Genomic DNA, 21902 nt, shown 5'->3' with positions numbered 1-21902 from the left:
GTACCTACATAAAGTACAACTCGTCCCGCCAAAAACATAGTCTCAAACAACCACGTCGTACAAAAAATTAAAAAGTTATGAGCGTCGGGATGCAAAGAGGGAAATATAAAAAAAATGTTCTGTCCTCAAGGCCAAAATTGGGCATGTCCTTAACCCCTTAATGACCAAGCCATTTTTTACGGTTTTCCATCGTCTCATTCAAAGAGCTATAACTTTTTTGTTTTTGCGTCGACATAGCTGTATAAGGTCTTATTTTAAAAGTTAAAAAAAACCTTTTCCCATTTTTCCTCTAAAGTAATGTAAAAAATAAACAAAATTGGTATCGCTGCATCTATAAAAGTCTTAACTATTACAATATACCATTATTTAACTCGGACGGTGAACGCCGTAAAAATCTGTCACGCTCGTGTAAATGTAGCCTATAAAATCATGCTATAAAGGGCCTGTGTCTTATAGTCTGACTGCCAGGTAGAAGTGATGCCATAAATCACCGCTGATCAGCATGACTACACAAACAGCCTGGAGCTGCTATAGTATTTGTCGCTCTACTGTCCTTTTGTCATCTGCAGCTCTAGGGTGTCACAAGAAGTGTGAAAGTGCACAAAAGACCATTTGTTTGCCTGCAGCTATACTTACAATAGATGCCAAGGGTCTTTTGTGCATTTTCACATTTCTTGTGACATCCCATAGCTGCAGATGACAAAGGGACAATAGAAAAATGTACAGCAGATTCACCTTGTATTGTCTTTTGTGAGTTTATGCTGATCAGTCCCCCCTATCAATTGTGTTGCTGAGGAGGACTGTCAGTAGGAGGAGCTGTAATGGTTTTCTGTATTTTCCAATCTGTCGTAGGAATTGCTTTCCAACACACAAGCCAATCCAGACCTCTAAGGCGGGATTCACACGACCGGGTCCCGCCCGAGCCCGAGTGTCGGCCGGTAAAATCGGCCATTTTGCCCGGCCGGTTTGCATAAAGTTTTGCATCCGTTCTGGGCCGGGCAGATTTGGACAGTGACATCAGTGGCAACTCCTGAAGGGGAATCCCCATGTGTTCGGGGATTCCGCTTCAGGAGTTTCCCCTGATGTCACTGCCCAGATATGGACAGAGACATCAAGCGCTCTGTCCAGGAGCGGAATCCCCGAAAACACGGGGATTCCGCTCCTTCAAGTAGCTAAAGTGGGGCTAGCACATAGCAGAGCGGGGAGATACCTCCCTGCTCTGCTATAGTGGCGTCGCTACAGTAGTAGCAGCCGCAGCAGCAGCAGCTGCTAGCGGCGTCATGGAAGGAGTCGCCGGGCCAGGGCGCTTTTAACAAGCAGGGGAAGGGAGCCAGCGCAGCGCTCCCTTCCACCTGCTGTACACCCCGGCCCTGCCACACAGTGTACAGCGTAGCCATTCGTCCGAATGGCAGCAACTCCTCCTCCTCACATGCACTCTGCGCTTTGAGGAGGAGATAGAGCACAAGACACGGAAAACCCGGCCATCACTCGGGACACATTCCGGTGATGGCCGTGTCTTACCCGGCCCCATAGACTTCTATGGGAGCCGGGCGGCCGGGTACCCCGGCCGAAAATAGAGCATGTCCTATTTTTTGACGGCTGGTCTTCCCGGCCGTCAAAAAATCGGTCGTGTGAATAGCCCCATTAGGGGTCTATTATTCCTAATGCAGCCGGGTGCCGGCCGATTTATGAACGGCCGGCACCCGGACGGGAAACCCTGTCGTGTGAATGTGGCCTTAAGGCTTCGTTCACATCTGCGTCAGGGCCCCGTTCCGATGTTCCGGAACGGAGCCCTGACTGACACAAACGGAAACCATAGGTGATGAAATCCATCACCATTGATTTCAATGGTGACGGATCCAGTGCCAATGGTTTCCGTTTGTGTCAGTTGTGCAGGGGTTCCGTTGTTTTGACGTATTCACTCCATCAAAAGGACGGAATCCTTGCACAACTGACACAAACAGAAATCATTGGCACCGGATCCGTCACCTATGGTTTCCGTTTGTGTCAGTCAGGGCTGCGTTCCGACGTAAAGCTCCGATGGAATGTCGGAACGGAGCCCTGACGCAGATGTGAACATAGCCTAAGCCAGCTCTCCAGTGCTGCCCACAGCTCCTCTCATACGCCCTGTTCAGTGTCACCAACAAGGTCCTGCTGCTTCACTCACACGATCACCCTGTCATTCAGAAAATGTTACATAAGTATTCATGTATGGGGAAATTATCAACATTTCTACGCCAGTTGTCTGACATAGAAAAGTCGCAAAAGGGCCCAAAAGTCACAATTTCTAGTATACATTTTATCCTGACTCGGCACATTCAAATCAATGGTCCATTTTACATATAATGAGTCTACGGGACCAAATACATAAGGACCACAGTCTGATACACAGTACAGCGGACAGAACTGCAATATCCATTCCTTCTTTCTATCCTATGCAGTCCAGGGTTTCTGCAATTGGACTCTTTCCAAGCGGCAGTGGAACGTGACCTACAATCACTTCGTAGACAAAACAATAGCAACAGGCAAAATCTTTCCAAATGAGAAAAAAAATGGCTTTAAAACTTTTTAAGGATAATTGCAATATTATTGTACGAGCATCATACAAATTCGGATGAGTGGTTATTTTAGATAACGCACTATATGAATGTGAGATAAAGGCCATGCCTAATACCACTACCTACATAAAATTGGAGACTGATCCAAACATCCCCTTCAAGAGATCTCTTACCAACATTTTGTAAGAAGATGTACATTCAGGTCTCCTCTCAACAAAACAAATGGAGTTTCTCATTGTAGGCGCACAAGATGGCCACCGAGGCCGCAATAAAGACAGAGTCAGGATGTGCGTCTCTCCTGGATGGATAACTTACATTGGTCCATTATCACAGACTCCTTAGGAGGATCGACATCTGAGGACAGCAGGGGTTGCTGCAAAGTAGGAGCCAAACTGGGAAGGACTCCCTCCCGTCGAACCTCTTGGAGGCGTTCTCGGATCCGTATATATCAATCCGGGCAGACAGAAGGATGAGGTCGTCCAGGGTAGACGGAAGATCTCGAGCGGCAAGTTCGTCCTTAATTCTAGAAGCCAGTCCATGCCAGAATGCAGCCACCAGAGCCTCATTGTTCCATAACAGCTCTCCCGCCAGGGTGTGGAAGTGGATGGCGTACTCACTCATGGAGGTGGCTCCTTGGCGTAGGTTAATCAAAGATGCCGCTGCAGATGAGACCCATCCAGGCTCCTCAAACACCATGCGAAAAGTCCGGAGGAAGGCTGGGAAGTCACGAGTCTCTAGTCCTTGTCTCTCCCAGATAGGGTTCGCCCATGCAACAACCTTGCCGGTGAGGAGAGAAAGGATGAAAGCGACCCTTGCGCCATCAGACGAAAATGTCCTACTATACAGGCTGAAGTGGATCTGGCATTGATTAAGAAATCCACAACAGGTACTTGATTCTCCATCATAGCAGTCAGGAAGTGGCAAAGAAACATGCGGGTCAACACTGCCAAGAGGTGTAGTAGGAGGAACAGCAGCTTGGGCCTCCTGCCGACGTGGAAGGATGTTCAACGCCTAGAGGAGTTGGTCCTGTCGAGACCGGAGGTCCAGCATATCCGCTCGCATCTCCTGTGACGTCGTCATGGTCTTGAATCGACCAGCGGGGTCCGTGGCCTGAGCGTACTGTCACGAAGGGTCTGTGGACCCACTGGGCCGTACCGCCTTGGCGGTAAGGCAGCTGGCCAACAGGGAGCAGGTGAAAGTCTATAGTTCGTATTGGTACCTGTGGCAGCTCAGACAGCAGCAGGGCAGGCTCGGTTGGGACTAGGCAGCAGGTAGACGTCAGGCGAGGTGAGGCAGGTCAGACGTGGATACAGCACGACATGACTTTGGCACAGCACAGTGCTAGACCAGGATGGTATGGAATGCAAGGAACTGGAACAGGTACAGGGACAGGTACAGGTACAGGAAACACACTAGGAGGCTATCACATAGACAAACTAGAAAACATCAACAACGCTCAGGCATAGAAGCAGGGGGCTGGACCGCTCTTATAGTCCAGGGTACTCACGGGTCAAAGTTCATCAAAAGTTCCGGTGCGCGCGCTGCCCCTATAAGAGCGGGCACGAACGCGCGCACCCTACGGGATCCGGCTGAGGTGAGTGGATGCGAGCACTGGCGTCTCCTGACGAGGAGGCTGGGGCCAGCGCTTGCTGACTCGTGGCTGCGGCTGTCAGGAGGGGATTGGAGCTGACAGCCCGCAGCCACGGAGATTACAACACTATGTTGATTATGTAAGTCTCACCCTGCCAGATGCAGCTCTGCAGTTGTAAACATGCAATGGGGGGCCCACTGGGTTGGGGCCCACTCAGATGTGTTTCACCTCCCCCTGTGATAAACCCCTAGCTACGCCTCTGCGGAGTCTCGGCTAGTCGGGTCCATTAAGTTACTTATAGCACGCAAATCTCCCAATCTATATGAAAAAGTGTGCTAAAAGGATATCCTTCTGTCATGCGTTTGGCCAGGATGCATCAGGATCCCACAGTCCTAACTGTATTTAACCCCTTAACGACTGCCCGCTGTCTTTTGGAGTCGCCGTTGAAGAGGCTTCTGAGTGCTCAGAAGATTACTATTCTTCTAAGCAGAAGCTGTAGCTAAGCTCCTGAACTTAGAGCTGCCTCCTAAATACAGCTGGGATCGGGAAATACTCGACACCGGCTGTTTAACCCTTTGATCATCGCGGTCCATGACCGCAGCATGATCAAAGGGGACTCCCCTCCTCGAACGCGTCACTGGAAACGTGATCGTTGATTAGGGGAAACCCTCTGCAGACCTAGAAAGGAACCCAGGGCTGTCTATTCAGTATGCCTGCTGTTAGGGCACAACAGCAGCCTGTGTCATAGTGACACAGTGTAATGTAATAGTATACATGAGTATGCTAATACACTATAAGCAAAAAATAAAGTTATAAATAAAGTTAATCCTTCATGGGATTAAAGAGGCTCTGTCACCAGATTTTGCAGCCCCTATCTGCTATTGCAGCAGATAGGCGCTGCAATGTAGATTACAGTAACGTTTTTATTTTTAAAAAAACGAGCATTTTTGGCCAAGTTATGACCATTTTTGTAGTTATGCAAATGAGGCTTGCAAAAGTCCAAGTGGGTGTGTTTAAAAGTAAAAGTCCAAGTGGGCGTGTATTGTGTGTGTTACATCGGGGCGTTTTTAATACTTTTACTAGCTGGGCTTTCTGACGAGAAGTATCATCCACTTCTCTTCAGAACGCCCAGCTTCTGGCAGTGCAGACACAGCGTGTTCTCGAGAGATCACGATGTGTCGTCACTCACAGGTCCTGCATCTTGTCAGACGAGCGAGGACACATCGGCACCAGAGGCTACAGATGATTCTGCAGCAGAATCGGCGTTTGCAGGTAAGTAGCTACATCGACTTACCTGCTAACGCCGATGCTGCTGCAGAATCAACTGAAGCCTCTGGTGCCGATGTGTCCGACACGATGCAGGACCTGTGAGTGACGTCACAGATCTGCACTGCCAGAAGCTGGGCGTTCTGAAGAGAAGTGGATGATACTTCTCATCAGAACGCCCAGCTAGTAAAAGTATTAAAAACGCCCCGATGTACGCACATAATACACGCACATAATACACGCCCACTTGGACTTTTACTTTTAAACACACCCACTTGGACTTTTGCAAGCCTCATTTGCATAACTACAAAAATGGTCATAACTTGGCCAAAAATGCTCGTTTTTTAAAAATAAAAACGTTACTGTAATCTACATTGCAGCGCCGATCTGCTGCAATAGCAGATAGGGGCTGCAAAATCTGGTGACAGAGCCTCTTTAAATAAAAAAAATGTAACAACAAAATAAAAAAATAAACAAACCCATAAAAAAGTAAATATTTAGCATAAAATAAATATTATTGTCCAAACATTACATACAAACAAAAAACCTACACATATTAGGTATCTACAAGACCGTAATAACCTGAAAAACGAATTTAACAGGTTATTTAGCGTGAAACAAGAATGGGATAAAAAAATAAACAAAAAAACAATGCTGAAAATTGCATTTTCCAATATTCATGCCGAAATAATAAATTATATATCTTACACAGTAACTTTTTTCTACCCCCAGACCGCCAAAAAAAAATTCAATATCTCCTGCATAAAACAAGACCTCATATATCCACGTCAATGAAAAAATAAAAAAGTTATGGCTGCTGAAAGGCAGAGGGGCAAAAACTGAAAGGTCATTAAGGGGTTAAAAGCACAGACGTACACAGCTGTATAGGCAGGCACTATCATATGTCTGTACATTGTCTCTGCAACGTTTCACTGAACGCAGTTTGTTTTTATCCTAAGGGCTTATTCAGGCGAACAAGATATACGTCCGTGCAACGCGTGTGAATTTCACGCGCGTCACACGGACCTATATTAGTCTATGGGGCCGTGCAGACATGTGCGTGATTTTTACGGTGCGTGAGTCCGCTGAGAAAAAGTCACGACATGTCCGTTCTTTGGGCGTTTTTCGCACATCACGCGCCCATTAAAGTCAATGGGTGCGTGAAAATCACGCATGCCACACGGAAGCACTTCCATGGGAGGCGCGTGATTCGCGCAACAGCTGTGAAAAGGATGAATGAAAACAGAAAAGAACCACGTGCTTTTCTGCTTACAAACATCCAAACGGAGTGTCATAATGATGGCGGCTGCGCGAAAAGCACGCAGCCGTGCATGACACGGGGCTGACACACGGAGCTGTCAAGTGTCTTTCGCGCGCGCAAAACACCGCGTTTTTGCGCGTGCAAAGCGCACACGCTCGTGTGAATCCGGCCTAAGGGTAATGCAATCGTCAAATTGGTGTAATACAGAGTCGCTATGGCTCCATATAATTAAAAAAAACAAACCTCAGTTATTGGTCACCGCCTCCCAACTTTCAAGTATCGCATAGAGCAGGGGTCTCAAACTCGGCCGGGTAATTGGGCCGCATATAGAAAAAATGGGAAGTTGACGGGCCGCATTACTTTCAAATTTGATACAATACAAAATTATTGTTAATAAATTACTTATTTGAACTACTATAACACTATATTACTATAATAATAATAATAATAATAATAATAATAATAATAATAATAATAATAGTACATTACTATAAAATTAATACTACATTACTATAATAATACCGCTAGGTTTAAAATGTGAAAGATTTCTACACATGCTTATTTCAACAATCCAGTTTAAGTGTCGCTAAATGCAGTCCGGAGGCTCAGTTGGCAGCGTTTGGCAGACACACATATCAAGATTGGGCAGCCCCCCGTACATGCTGCCACAGAGCCGCCCGTACATTCTGCCACAGTGCCCCCCGTACATGCTGCCACAGTGATGTCAGGGGCTTGCCCAGAGCTGGAGTCCCGGAGCAGATCCGCTTCTAGCACTCTGCCTGGGATTCCAGCTCTGCTCCTGACATAACTGTCCATATATGGACAGAATTGTCAGGGGCAACCCCAGAGCTGGAGTCCCGGGCAGAGCGCTAGTAGGCTCTTCCTGGGACTCCAGCTGTGGTCCTGACATCACTGGGACTCCTGCTCTGGGGAAGCCCCTGACATTGTCGACGTATGGACAGTGATGTCAGGGAATTCCACAGAGTCCCGGAGCAGAGCCTATACTAGCGCTCTGCTCAGTATCACGCTTCCATAGTGCCTCCCACACATTATAATGCCAAATAACAGCCCCCACACAGTATAATGCCCCATAGCGGCCACCATACAGTATAATGCCTCCATAGAAGCACCTATACAGTATAAAGCCAACAAAGATTCCCCCATACAGTATAATGCCGACACAGATGCCCCCATGCAGTATAATGCCAAAACCAAATCCCCCATACAGCATAATTCCCCATATCTGCCCCATACAGCAGAATCCCCCATAGCTGCCCCATACAGTATAATGCCCTTATAGCTGCCTCCATAGTGTCCCCTGTAGATAGTGCCACAGTGCCCATGCAGATAGTGCCACACCCCCTTGAAGATAGTGCCACCACCCTCTGTAGATAGCATTACCCCCCCCTGTAGATAGCGCCATTGGGACTCCCTCTAGGAGCGGCTGGGGATTCTGCTCCAGGAGGAGCCCCTGGCGTCACTGTCCGTATATGGACAGTGGCGTCAAGTGTTCCCTCTGGGAGCGGAATCTGCAATGCTCTAGCAGGGGATTCCGCTCCATGAGTAGTCCCTGACATCATTGTCCATATACGGACAGTGACGTCAAGGGCTTCCCTGGGCTCAGTGCTTAGCGGGACTCCCAATGGCCACAGGGGGGGGGGGTAGCGCTATCTACAGGGGGGTGACACTATCTTCATGGGCACTGTGGCACTATTTACAAAGGCACTGCTACTTTATATGTGGGCACTGGCACTAGGGGCAGCTAAGGGGGCATTATACTGTATGGGGCAATATACTGTATGGGGGCAGCTAAGGGGTCATTATGCTGTATAGTGGCAGCTATGGGGGCATTATACTGTATGGTGGAAGCTAAGGGAGCATTATACTGTATGGGGGCAGCTATTGGGCATTATACTTTGAAAGCAGCTACGGGGGATTATACTGTATGAGGGCGTCTATGGGGGCATTATACTTTATGGGTAAGCTATGCAGCTATAAGGGCAGTATACTGTATGGGGCAGCTATAAGGACATTATACTGTATGGGGGTATCTGTGTGGGGATTATGCTGTATCAGACCAGCTAGGGGATATTATGCTGTATGGGAGAATTTGTTTGGGCATTATACTGCATGGGGGCATTTGTGTGGGCATTATACTGCAAGAGGACTCTGTGTGGGCATTATACTGTATTGGGGCATCTGTGTTGGCTTTATACTGTATTGGGGCATCTGTGTGGGCATTATACTGTATTGGGGCATCTGTGTTGGCTTTATACTGTATGCGTGCATAAATAGGGGCATTATACTTTATGGTGGCAGCTATGGATGCATTATACTGCATGGTGGCAGCTGTGGGGGCATTATACTGTAAGGCTGGGTTCACACACCCTATTTACGGACGTAATTCGGGCGTTTTAGCCTCGAATTACGTCCGAAAATACGGCTCCAAAGCGTCGGCACACATCTGCCCATTCATTTGAATGGGTTTTACGATGTTCTGTGCCGACGGTCATTTTTTTTACGCACCGCTGTCAAAAGACAGCGCGTAAAAATGACGCCTGTGTCAAAGAAGTGCCTGTCACTTATTGAGACGTAATTGGAGCAGTTTTCCATTGACCCAATGGAAAAACAGCTCCAATTACGTCCGTAATTGCCGCCGCGAAAAACAAGAGTACGAGCAATTTACGTCTGAAATTCCGGAGCTGTTTTCTCCAGTAAACAGCTCCTTAATTTCAGCCGTATCGGCGCTGCCGTGTGAACATACCCTAAAGAGGAAACTATTTGCCATTATACTGTGTGGGCCGAATCGGGTGTGTATGGGCGGGGATTTGGTGGGATTAGAAGCGTGGCTAAAAAGGTAAAAAATTTGCCGCAATGCGTGGCAGTTGTCCCTCTTTGCGTTACTTGAAAGTTGGGAGGTATCCCGGGACATACCACTGACCACCTGGGACACTTCCCGGATTCCGGGACTGTCCTGTTTAATCAGGGATGGTTGGGAGGTACAGATTTCTAGTCATGCGCATTAGCGTATTACAGCCATATACATTGGTGTATGTCAGATGCAGGGACCACACGTGGTGTATACACAATTAACATAAATATGATATGGACAGACTAATAATCTACACTCCTCATTCTATGTACCACATATATGCCTCATAAACCATCCCCCACTCCCTTTTCTAAACCACGTGATTCAAGCGTCTCCTCGTTATGAAGACACACGTGACTAGCGGAAACAGCCACAAATGCGCAGCTGCCACCTTCTTCGCTATGATTGGTTGCTGTGTGCGTCTGCGTGATGACGTAGAACTAAGTCCATCTTATAAAGGCGAGCGGCTTCCCCGCTAGTTTGTTTTCAGGCCGTGCCGTGGTGTCGTTGGAGAGGTGATGTACTGCTGACGCGGGTGTCTAGTTTATAGTGTGGTCTAGGCTCCGGCTCCTGGTTGAGGTACCAGGCGGCCTCGCTCGGACCTAGAGAAATCATCCAGGTGTGAATCCCTGGGCAGTAACAGGTGTGGGCATATCCTAGTGTCTTATGCTCATGTATGATACTGCGGACAGGTGTTGTGTGGGGGCAGGGGGTGGGATGGGGGCGCCCAATCTTGTGACGCTAAGCATGGCTCTCGGGGGTTGCAGGTGACCGCTGAACAATACGGCGGGGTCCTGATTTCAGGGCCTAACTTCTCCAACACATCCTGTGGCATCGGGCTCAGCAACTTCCGGCGCTCCTGCTGTCGTGAAACTACAGTTCCCAGCATGCCTCTGGTTGGAGTAATAAAGGGAGATTTAGATTCACAACAGCTGGAGTACGAGCCCTTAGAATACAAACTACTTGACTATGTGTAGGGTGGCAGTCGCTGGTTCAATGACTAGAGCCAGGTTGAGACTTGTTACATAATAACCTCATGTAAAGTCCGCTAGAAACGCATGTCCCTGCCGTGTGACCAGTGCTGTATGTAGTCTGCTGTTACATGCTCTGCACCATGTTCAAACGTCCCCCCTGACTGAAAAGCTCTAGTCCTCACTCTGGCAGAGGGCATGGTATTTTTGGGCAGGGGTTGCCTCCTTCCCAGCTCCCTGGTGGTACGCAGTAGATTTCATAAGGGAAGTCTTCCTTGTGTAAAGTTCCAGGGCTGACAAATCTATAGTGTTAGGGCCTCTTTACACTGGGCAATTATCGGGCAGATAAGTGTTCACAAAGGGCGCCTTCCCGATAATTGCCCTGCGTAAACAGGGCGGCAATCAGCAGAGGAGTAAACGCTCGTTCATCTGCTGATCGTATCGTTTATAAATTCTCAAAATATTCTGGTTGTCGGCAGCATGTATAAACGGAGACGCGCTCCCGACATGATAGAAATGTACGGGGACGAGCTCTCGTCACCATCCGAGCTCCTTGTGAATTGAGCGCCGATCAACGAGCTGTCTTATTCATCGGCGCTCGTTGCATCAGTCAAAACTGACCTTTAGGCTACATTCACACTCGCAAGCACGTTTTATTTTTTTTCTTCAATTTGATTTATGCGTAAATCACGGATGCACATCTGTCTGCTTTTTGCTCGCCCATTGACTTCAATGGGCAGTTAGGTGTGTGAATTACACCGATATAGGACGTGCAGTGAGTTTCATGCAACAGACACTCGTTTCAGCGCACAGCATATGGATGAGAATCGTGCTCGTGTGAATGAGCCCTAACAGAGGGCAAACATACTGAATGCCATCTCTATTCAAACTGCTATTCTATAGAAATTCTGCTTAAATATCTTCTCCAGCTGGGCTGTTGTATTGTATCCCTTAGGTCCATTATGCTAACCTCCTTATATATTACAGATGACTACATTGGACTACTAGATTCATACTGCAGGTCTGCCCATGGTAAGTCATGATGGCAAGTGCAAGTACTGGTGTAATCTCATGCATTCCATCAGACAAAGGGAATCTGATCACTGTAGACTTCCCTCAAGTTGGAATGCTACATAAAAAGGTTGACATGGCGCAGTGATCCCTTGATCAGTCTTGGATGTCTCTGTAGTGTTGGCCTACAGAATTCCTCTATCTGTGTAGATTGAAGTGGTCGAATTCTCGAGTGAAGACATTGTCTGCTTCGTTCACATCTGAGTCAGGGCTCCGTTCAGGCTTTTCGTCGTAACGATGGATCCGGTGCAAATGGTTTCCGTCTGTCCCCGTTGTGTATGAGTTCCGTCGTTTTGACCGATTCCATGCCGGAGTCGACTGCGCTATTCATTCCGTCAGACTGATCCCTTGCACAACGGAGACAAACAGAAACCATTGGCACTGAATCCGTCACCATTGATATCAATGCTGATGCAAATGGAAACCTATGGTTTCTGTGTTTCAGTCAGGGTTCAGTTCATGGGTTCCCCTGACGAAAAGCGCAGACGGATTGCCTGAACGGAGCCGGGAAGCAGATGTGAACAAAGCCTAAAGTTGCTGTTTTGCCTCCATGCTTTACAGGAAAGGTACAGTTTTTTCCATTTTTATTAATGCATCTAAAATCTTTTCATTTACATTTTCACCAAAAATGTAAGTTTGTTTTTCCCTATCGCCACCTATATTAAAAAGAAAATGAATTGCAGACGTCACAAATTGAGAAGACACCTTAGCAGTGATCTCCTCTTCATAAGTAGTAGTAGTATGATATAAAGCGAGAGGTGGAGAACAGCGCGTCCTCCATTGACAATAGTCTTCTGACTGAGGTTTCCTATGTCCATGTGGCTGCTTTAAAGAGGCTCTGTCACCAGATTATCAAAGCCCTATCTCCTATTGAATGTGATCAGCGCTGCAATGTGGATAACAGCAGTGTTTTGTTTTAAACGATCATTTTTACCCAAGTTATGAGCAATTTTATATTTATGCAAATGAGCTTTTCAATGGACAACTGGGCGTGTTTTTTCGTTTTACCAACTGGGCATTGTGAATAGAAGTGTATGACGCTGACAAATCAGCATCATTCACTTCTCATCATTCCCATCCAGCTTCTTTCACAGCAGACAGCGTGACGTCACCCACAGGTCCTTCAACCTTGTCATCGGACAAAGAAGATACATCGGCTCCAGGCGTCCAAAAGGTTAATATGCTCGTCTCTAGGGAGTTTGCTATGCTTACCTGCACGTACCCTGCACTGTACCCTCTGACGCCAAGGTTGAAGGACCTGTGGGTGACGTCACGCTGTGTCTGCAGTGAAAAGCTGTGTGGGAACGATGAAAAGTGCATGACGCTGATTTGTCAGCGTCATACACTTCTATTTACAACGCCCAGTTAGTAAAAGGAGAAAACGCCCAGTTGTCCATTGCAAAAAGCTCATTTGCATAAATATAAAATTGCTCATAGCTTGGGCAAAAATTATCGTTTTAAAAAAAAAAAACAAGAAAACACTGCTGTTATCTACATTGCAGCGCTGATCACATCCAATAGGAGATAGGGATTTGATAATCTGGTGACAGAGCCTCTTTAAATATCTTCTCCAGCTGGGGTGTTGTATTGTATCCCTTAGGTCCATTATGCTAACCTCCTTATATATTACAGATGACTACATTGGACTACTAGATTCATACTGCAGGTCTGCCCATGGTAAGTCATGATGGCAAGTGCAAGTACTGGTGTAATCTCATGCATTCCATCAGACAAAGGGAATCTTATCACTGTAGACTTCCCTCAAGTTGGAATGCTACATAAAAAGGTTGACATGGCGCAGTGATCCCTTGATCAGTCTTGGATGTCTCTGTAGTGTTGGCCTACAGAATTCCTCTATCTGTGCAGATTGAAGTGGTCGAGTTCTCGAGTGAAGACATTGTAGGCTTCGTTCACATCTGCGTCAGGGCTCCGTTCAGGCTTTCCGTTGGAACGATGGATCCGGTGCAAATGGTTTCCATTTCAGTTGTTGAAGGGTTCCATCGTTTTGTCCGAATCCATGCCGCAGTTGACTGCGCTATTCATTCCGTCAGACTGATCCCTTGCACAACGGAGAAAGCAGAAACCATTGGCACTGAATCCGTCACCATTGATATCAATGCTGATGCAAATGGAAACCTATGGTGTCAGGGTTCAGTTCATGGGTTCCCCTGACGAAAAGCGCAGACTGATTGCCTGAACGGAGCCCGGAAGCAGATGTGAACAAAGCCTAAAGTCGCTGTTTTGCCTCCATGCTTTACAGGACAGGTAAAGTTTTTCCATTTTTTATTAATACATCTAAAATCTTTTCATTGACATGTTCACCCAAAAAGACACCTTAGCAGTGATCTCCTCTTCATAACGTAACTTCTATTTTTTTCGTTGACTCACGAGGGCCTAATTTTTACGGGACAAATTGTACTTTCAAATGTTAACATTTAATATTATGTGATGTACAAGCAGGAAAAAAAAAAAGATTTGGGGGGGGGGGGTAGCAGTTCTACCATTTTCTCATGGGTTTCGTTTTTACGGTGTTCACTGTACAGTGAAGATGACACGTTGCCTTTAATCTGCCGGTCTGTACCATCACGGTGATACCAAATAGCTTTTTGTTATGTTTTAGTGTCTGGCATTACGGTCACTCTTTATTCATTATTTTTTTTTTGGGTGTTGAAGTGGCAAAAAAAAACTGCAATTCAGCCATTTTGCCTTTTTCCCCTATTGCGCCATTTACTGTATTGGAAAAATATTTTTACAGTTTGTGCAGCTTTGGATGTGGGGATACCGAATGTGTTTGTTTTATTTTTTTGTGATCTAGGAAAAGAGGGTGATCTGAGTTTTAATCTTTAAATAATTGTACTTAATTTTTTAGCAACCCTAGTGAGCTCAAACCGGCCTGTGGCAATATACTGCAATACACTAGTATCGCAGTGTCTTGTACCAAAGATCACTGGTTCAAGTCCCCTAGAGGGGCTAATAAACTGTGTAAAAATAAAATAAGTGAAATTTAGTTTTTCGCAGAAGAAAAATGCAGTTTGAAACCCCCCCCCCCTCTCTTCCCATTTTGTTTTTTTCCTTTTAAAGCAAGGTAAAAAACAGAATTTGCAGTCGAACTATTAGAATATAGTGTTTAACTCGCTCAGTGACAGCCATAAAAAAAATGTAGAATGACAAAATCGCAGTTTTTTTTTGGGTAAAAAAAGAAAAAATTGTTTCAAATTGTATGTACCCAAAAATGGTACCCAGAAAAACTACAGCTCGTCCCATAAAAAATATGGCATCAAACTGCTCAATCGATGAGAAAATAAAAAAATGGTGGCTCTCAGAATGCGGCGACAACTACTTGTGTAGCGGTTTTTTTTTTTTTTTCAAAGTAGTAAAATATAAAAACCTATATAAATTTGGTATCACCGTAATCTTATTGAGCCACAGAATAAAGCTAAGCTGTCGTTTTTTACCGCCCCTTTAAAGCTGTAAAAACTAAACCCAAAAAATAATTGAGGAATCAGTTTGTCCCATTTTTAGCCCGCAAATAATTTTTTCACTTTTCCGGTACATTATATGCTAATTTAAATGCTACCAATAAACTACAACTCCTCCCGCAAAAAATAAGCCCTCGCACCGCTCTGTTGATCAAAAAATAAAAAAGTTATTGCTCTTGAAAAATCAGTCAGTCCCGAAGGGGTTAAGGTAAATCTGACCTCGCCGTTTGTCACTTTTACCTGGTGGTAGTCCTATTTTATGGGCGCGCTGTTGTCTGTTACCTTGGTTCTTATATTCCTGTTTTCTCTTTGTAGGATGTGAGATCTGCACATGGAATCACCTTCCCTTCAGACTGTAATGCCGGTTGTGTGTTAGAAGGCTAATGGATGATTAGAAAACACTTGAAAACCCTTGTGCAATTATGTTAGCACCGCTGTAAACAGTTTTGCTGTTTAGAGGAGCTATAAAACTGACCTTCCTTTGAGCTAGTTGAGAATCTGGAGCATTACATTTGTGGGTTCGATTAAACTCTCAAATGGCGAGAAAAACAGAGCTTTCATGTGAAACTCGACAGTCTATTCTTGTTCTTCAAAAAGAAGGCTGTTCCATGAGAGACATTGCCAAGAAACTGAAGATTTCCTACAACGGTGTGTACTACTCCCTTCAGAGGGCAGCACAAACAGGCTCTATCCAGAGTAGAAAGAGAAGTGGGAGGCCCCGCTGCACAACTGAGCAACAAGACAAGTACATTAGAGTCTCTAGTTTGAGAAATAGACGCCTCACAGGTCCTCAACTGGCAGCTTCATTAAATAGTACCCACCAAACGCCAGTGTCAACGTCTACAGTGAAGAGGCGACTCCGGGATGCTGGTCTTCAGGGCACAGTGGTAAAGAAAAAGCCATATCGGAGACTGGCTAATAAAAGGAAAAGATTAACCCCTTAAGGAAGCAGCCTAGTTTGGGCCTTAAGGCTCAGAGCCCATTTTTCAAGTCTGACATATTTCACTTTGTGGTAATAACGTCGGAATGCTTAAATCTATCCAAGCGATTCTGAGATTATTTTCTCGTGAGACATTGGGCTTTATGTTAGTGGTAAAATTTGGACGATATATTCAGTGTTTGTTGGTGAAAAATTGCAAAATTTAGATAATTTATAAAAAATAGCATTTTTCAGAATTGAAATGCATCTGCTTGTAAAACAGACGGTTATACCACCCAAAATAGTTACTAGTTCACATTTCCCATTTGTTTACTTTAGATTGGCATCGGTTTTTGAACATTCTTTTATTCTTGGACGTTTCAAGGCTTAGAACACAAACCGCAATTTCTCATATTAAGAATTTCAAAAGCCTTTTTTTTTTTTTAGGTACCAGTTCAGTTCTGAAGTGGCTTTGAGGGGCCTATGTATTAGAAACCTAAATGCCAGTGTCAACATCTACAGTGAAGAGGCGACTCCGGGATGCTGGCCTTCAGGGCAGAGTGGCAAAGAAAAAGCCATATCTGAGACTGGCTAATAAAAGGAAAAGATTAATATGGGCAAAAGCACACAGACATTGGACAGAGGAAGATTGGAATAAAGTGTTATGGACAGACGAATCGAAGTTTGAGGTGTTTGGACCACACAGAAGAACATTCGTGAGACGCAGAACAACTGAAAATATGCTGGAAGAGCGCCTGACTCCATCTGTCAAGCATGGTGGAGATAATGTGATGGTCTGGGGTTGCTTTGGTGCTGGTCAAGTGGGAGATTTGTACAAGGTAAAAGTGATTTTGAATAAGGAAGGCTATCACTCCATTTTGCAACGCCATGCCATACCCTGTGGACAGCGCTTGATTGGAGCCAATTTCATCCTACAACAGGACAATGACCCAAAGCACACCTCCAAATGATGCAAGAACTATTTAGGGAAGAAGCAGGCAGCTGGTAGTCTATCTGTAATCGAGTGGCCAGCGCAGTCACCAGATCTCAACCCCATAGAGCTGTTGTGGGAGCAGCTTGACCGTATGGTACGCAAGAAGTGCCCATCAAGCCAATCCAACTTGTGGGAGGGGCTTCTGGAAGCATGGGGTGAAATTTCTCCCGATTACCTCAGCAAATTAACAGCTAGAATGCCAAAGGTCTGCAATGCTGTAATTGCTGCAAATGGAGCATTCCAAGACCAAAGCAAAGTTTGAAGGAGAAAATTATTATTTCAAATAAAACTCATTATTTCTAACCTTGTCAATGTCTTTACTATATTTTCTAGTCATTTTGCAACTCATGAGAGTTTTACTGTTTCTATGGTAGTTACAGCAGAGAAAGCGTGATCTCGTAACCTGTCATTTACCGCGTAATCTCGTGAGATTACGCTTCCTCTGCTGTAACTACCACAGAGTAACGAAGTGCAGAGATTGTGAATAGACATCCCGTGGAATGTCTATTCACTGTCTAAACAGTTCTGTATTGTTAAAGGGAATGTGTCGCTATAAAATGTGGTTTTTTTTGTTTGTTTTTTTAGTTAAACCGTTATTTTATATACATGATTAGACATTGTTCTAATTTTTTCACAAGTCAGGAAATATAAAATAGATTCTAATTTATAATTCCCAGTGCTGGTCACTAGAGGGAGCAATTCCCAAAATTGCTGCATTGGCATGTGGTAAAGCAACCACATTGCTTTATGCTGCAAATTTGGTGTAAACACACACACTCTAGTGATCTCATGGAATCCCCCCCCCCCCCCTTATCCTGGCTAGTGCCAGGAGAAAGGAAGGGATTGAATGTTCAAACCTCCTACACTATGTGCCACCATTTTTTTTGAGCGAACACACCGTGTAGTAGGCTTACATACAGTGGTAATCACACACTAAAACACAAACATAACTTACCTGCTCCTGCCGCCGCTGGTCCCTCCGCTCTTCGTGCTTGCTTCAGAACACATGTCCGGAAGCCGCGACCGGAAGTAGTCATCTTACTGTCCGGCCGCGGCTTCTGGTCCACAAGAAAATGGTGCTCGGCCGAAGACCTTCCATTTGGACTGTGGGAGCGGAGCATGCGCCGTTCCCACACAGACGGCGTACACCATTGTGAATGGAACGGCTCCCGTTCGCATTCTCTATGGGGATGTATGTGCCGTATTCCATCTCTGTATGTGTCGTTAATCGACACATACAGAGATGGGAGAAAAAAAATGGTCAGCGTCATACACTCCTCTGTACAGCGCCCCCTTGGTCTAAAGTAAAAATATGCCCACTTGGGCATTAAGCAACTCATTAGCATAAATCTAAAATCACTAAAAGTGGTGAAAACGTTTTTTTTTTTTGTTTTTTTAAAATAAAAAAACACTGTCGCCTACATTATAGCACCCATCTCTTTATATAGGAGATAGGCCACTTATAATGTGGTGACAGAGTCTCTAAGTACAGAATAAGTGAGTACTGTCTCAATGCAACGCTCTCCGTGCAGGATTTATGAACCACTCTCTAGACTATTTTACTGTGAATTGTTGCAGGTTTAGGACAGGAGATTTTTTTTATGTGGCTTACAGGTGAAGCACTTTGAAACCATATTCTTCAGCTGTACGAGCATGGGCCCACGCAAGAAATAAATGCAGGAATTTGTGGTTAAACTGCATGCTGTATACTACTGCCCCCCCCCCCACTGTGTTCGGTCCGGGTCTTCCGGCCAAAATACGTCCGTCAATTACGGACGTAATTAGTGTGTGTGTGCACATACCCTTAGATCTCGGTCACGTGGCAGTAGTCACTATTTTGTATTTGAAGTAAAAACCAGAAGTGAAATCCACGCACAAGAACTACGAGGGAAAGATGTGCAACTCTTCACTCTTATGGACCCACTTCTGCTTTAGCTTAAAAATACTGACCAATGTTAATGTAAGTGTGGCAACTAGCGGTTTGCTGTGCCGTCTCCTTTGGAGAGATTATATAATGTATTGTTCACAAGTTCAACGCCGGGTGCTGCCGTGCAGGAGTGGAATTTAGTGCCACTGTAGCTCCCTCTAGGAGCGATATCTCCTGCCAGAGCGTTGCCAACTGTCTATATATGTACATTGACGTCAGGAGCGTCTCCACTGGGTGGCAATATCTACACATGAAATTCATCCGTTTTTAAAATGGAGTCACGGAACGGATGCAAAATGACCGTAAAAACGATCAAGTTGTAATCACTTGAGAGACGGAAAAAACTGATTCAACTGATAAATGTGAATGCACCCTTAGGCTCCTTTGCACACGACTATTTTTCATCAGTAATTGGACCCATTCATTTCTACTGGCCACGGACACCTTTCAGTAGTTTTACTGATGGGTGTCCGTGCTGAAAAAATTATAGAACCTGTCCTATTCTTGTCCGTAATTACGGCAAGGACTCTCCCATTGAAATCTATGGGAGCTTACGTAAATACGGACGGCTATACCGTCTGTATTTACGGAAGCGTTGCTACGCATATACGGATGCCAAGGGGTCCGTATTTATGGATAGTATTTCGGGATGGACGAAAATACGGTCGTGTGCGTGGGGCCTTAGGCCTCACACGCCCGTGCCCGTAATCACGGCCTGCAATTGCGAGCACGACCGGCCGCCGAAACCCGCAGGCCGCGTTTTCGTGCTGTGCGCCCATACAAAGTTTGGGAGCACGGCCCGCAAAAAAACAAAAAGTAAGACATGCTCCATATTTCCCCGCAATTACGGAGGTTTTTTCTTACAGTCGTGTGCATCCCTTAGGCTGTGTTCACATCAGCATCGGGCTTCCGTTCATGGGTTCCGTTAGACATTTCCGTCGGAGGACCCCATGAACGGAAAGCTAAACCATAGCTTCCGTTTGCAATTGATTTCCGTCTGTTTCCGTTCCATAAGGTTTCTGCTTTTTTTAGCGGAAACAATAGCGTAGTCGACCATGCACGGAAGGCCGACACTGATGTGAACAGGCCCTTAGATAGCTGAATACTCATTCCGGCTATGTCCATGCACTACATCGTGGAGAGTTAGGGTATGTTCACACGCAGAGTCAAAAACGTCTCAAAATACGGAGCGGTTTTCAAGAGAAAACGGCTCCTGATTTTCAGACGTTTTTTGTGCTACTCGCGTTTTTTGCTGTGTTTTTTACGGGCTGTTTTTGGAGCTTTTTTCAATAGTCTGAAAAACGTCCCAAGAAGTGTCCTGCACTTCTTTTTAGCGGCTGTTTTTTTACGCGTTTACAGCCCGAAAAACGGCTGAAAATAGGCCGTGTAAACATATCCTTATACAGTTACCACATTGGTGAAATCCATGTGGTTTTGCAGTTGGCAGCATATGGTGCTCACAGGAAAAAGGATGAGAACTGCAGCATTGCCAGGAATAGGATTCCATAGAGAATCCTATTTCCTTTCACGCATTAAAAGCAGCGATAAAAAAAACCATTTTGCCGTGATGAGATATAGCCTAGGTTTTAGAATGCGCATAGGCTTTGTGAATTCAGCTTTTTCCTATTCCTTCATGTTTTATGTAAATTCCTGCAAACTCAATGTACTATCACTGCTTACATCAATTCAATTCCGATTCAGGCTACACCCGCCAGGCACTCTAGCGCAATTGTTTATGCCAAAGCAATAGGAATGTAAATTCGACAGAGCCAGCAACTACCATTAAAGAGCTTTTTTGCCCCATTAAGGGTAGGAACGCACACGGCGGATACACTGCGTCAAGCTGCGCAGCGTATCTGCCCTGAACACCGCAGGGAATGCCGTCCAAAATTCTGCTGCGTAAATTATTGCACATACGTACCCCCTCCGTCCTCAGACGTCCGCTTCAGCCTCCCTGGATGACGTTGCAGGCCATGTGACCGCTGCAGCCTGTAATTGGCTGCAGCGGTCACATGGTCTGCTACGTCATCCATCAAGGCCGGACTGGAGAAGAAACAGGGAACTCTGGGTAAGCATAACTTTATTTTATTTTTTTCTTACTTGCGATTTTTGCGGCAAAATCGCTGTGATTCCGTCACAAATATCGCAACACACACCACTCTGTTGCGGGTTTAAGCACCCCATTAAATTCAATGGGAAAACCCGCAACAGAAGAGCTGCGAATACGCAGCATTAATCGACACGCTGCGGTTAAAGAAACCGCACCGTAGGTCAATTTATGTGCGTTACTTCGGCGGCATTTTTCTGCAGTGTGGGGACGAGATTTGTTGAAATCTCACCCCCACTGCTGCTACTGTAATACGCTGCGGATTTTCTGCAATTAATCCGTTGCGGAATATCCGCAGTGTTTACGCCGTGTGTGTTCCTACCCTAAAGAACTCCAGCTGAAACACAACTTTCCGTTACTCCACCCCTGACTCTATTTTGTACTTGCTTCTCTTCAGTCTGGCCTCTGTCTGCATCTGATCAGACGCCATCTTGCTTTCTCTTCCTCTGTGCTTTGCTATCAATCCCATAAGCACAGCATCATATGAGCAGTGTGATTTTCCTTCCCTCTGTTCTTCAAATAATATAATGGATTATAAGCAGTGGCGTAACTACCGCTGTAGCAGCCGTAGCGGCTGCAACGGGGCATGAGGGGGCCCGTGTCGCCCGCCGGCACGGGCCCCCACCAGGGCCGGAAGCTCCGCTAGCAGCCGCTACGGCTGCTACAGCGCGACGCCACTAAACACTACGGCAGAGCAGGGAGGTATCTCCCTGCTCTGCCATTAAACAAAAGACATGTATCCCCTATCCACAGGACATGTATCCCCTCTCCACAGGACATGTATCCCCCTCTCCACAGGACATGTATCCCCCTCTCCACAGGACATGTATCCCCTATCCACAGGATCTCCACAGGATAGGGGATACATGTGTGATCGCTGGCATTG

At 45.7% G+C, this 21902-nt stretch overlaps 1 long non-coding RNA gene and 1 other non-coding gene across 3 annotated transcripts; both read left to right on the top strand.

Moving 5' to 3' along the window:
* Positions 1–9973: 9973 nt before the first annotated feature.
* On the top strand, positions 9974–17285 carry LOC142665420 (uncharacterized). Of its 2 annotated transcripts, XR_012851499.1 has the most exons (5): positions 9974–10063; positions 11507–11551; positions 13223–13267; positions 15385–15956; positions 16436–17285. It is a non-coding gene; the product is annotated as an uncharacterized LOC142665420 (long non-coding RNA). The 2 variants fall into 2 exon arrangements; XR_012851498.1 differs by having other exon boundaries at positions 15385–17285.
* LOC142666866 (small Cajal body-specific RNA 16) lies at positions 10100–10242 on the top strand. The gene has a single exon (XR_012851756.1).
* Positions 17286–21902: the final 4617 nt, after the last annotated feature.

Source organism: Rhinoderma darwinii, chromosome 13 (assembly GCF_050947455.1).
Source record: "Rhinoderma darwinii isolate aRhiDar2 chromosome 13, aRhiDar2.hap1, whole genome shotgun sequence".
Classification (NCBI taxonomy): domain Eukaryota; kingdom Metazoa; phylum Chordata; class Amphibia; order Anura; family Rhinodermatidae; genus Rhinoderma; species Rhinoderma darwinii.
This window is presented reverse-complemented; position numbering and strand designations above follow the sequence as displayed.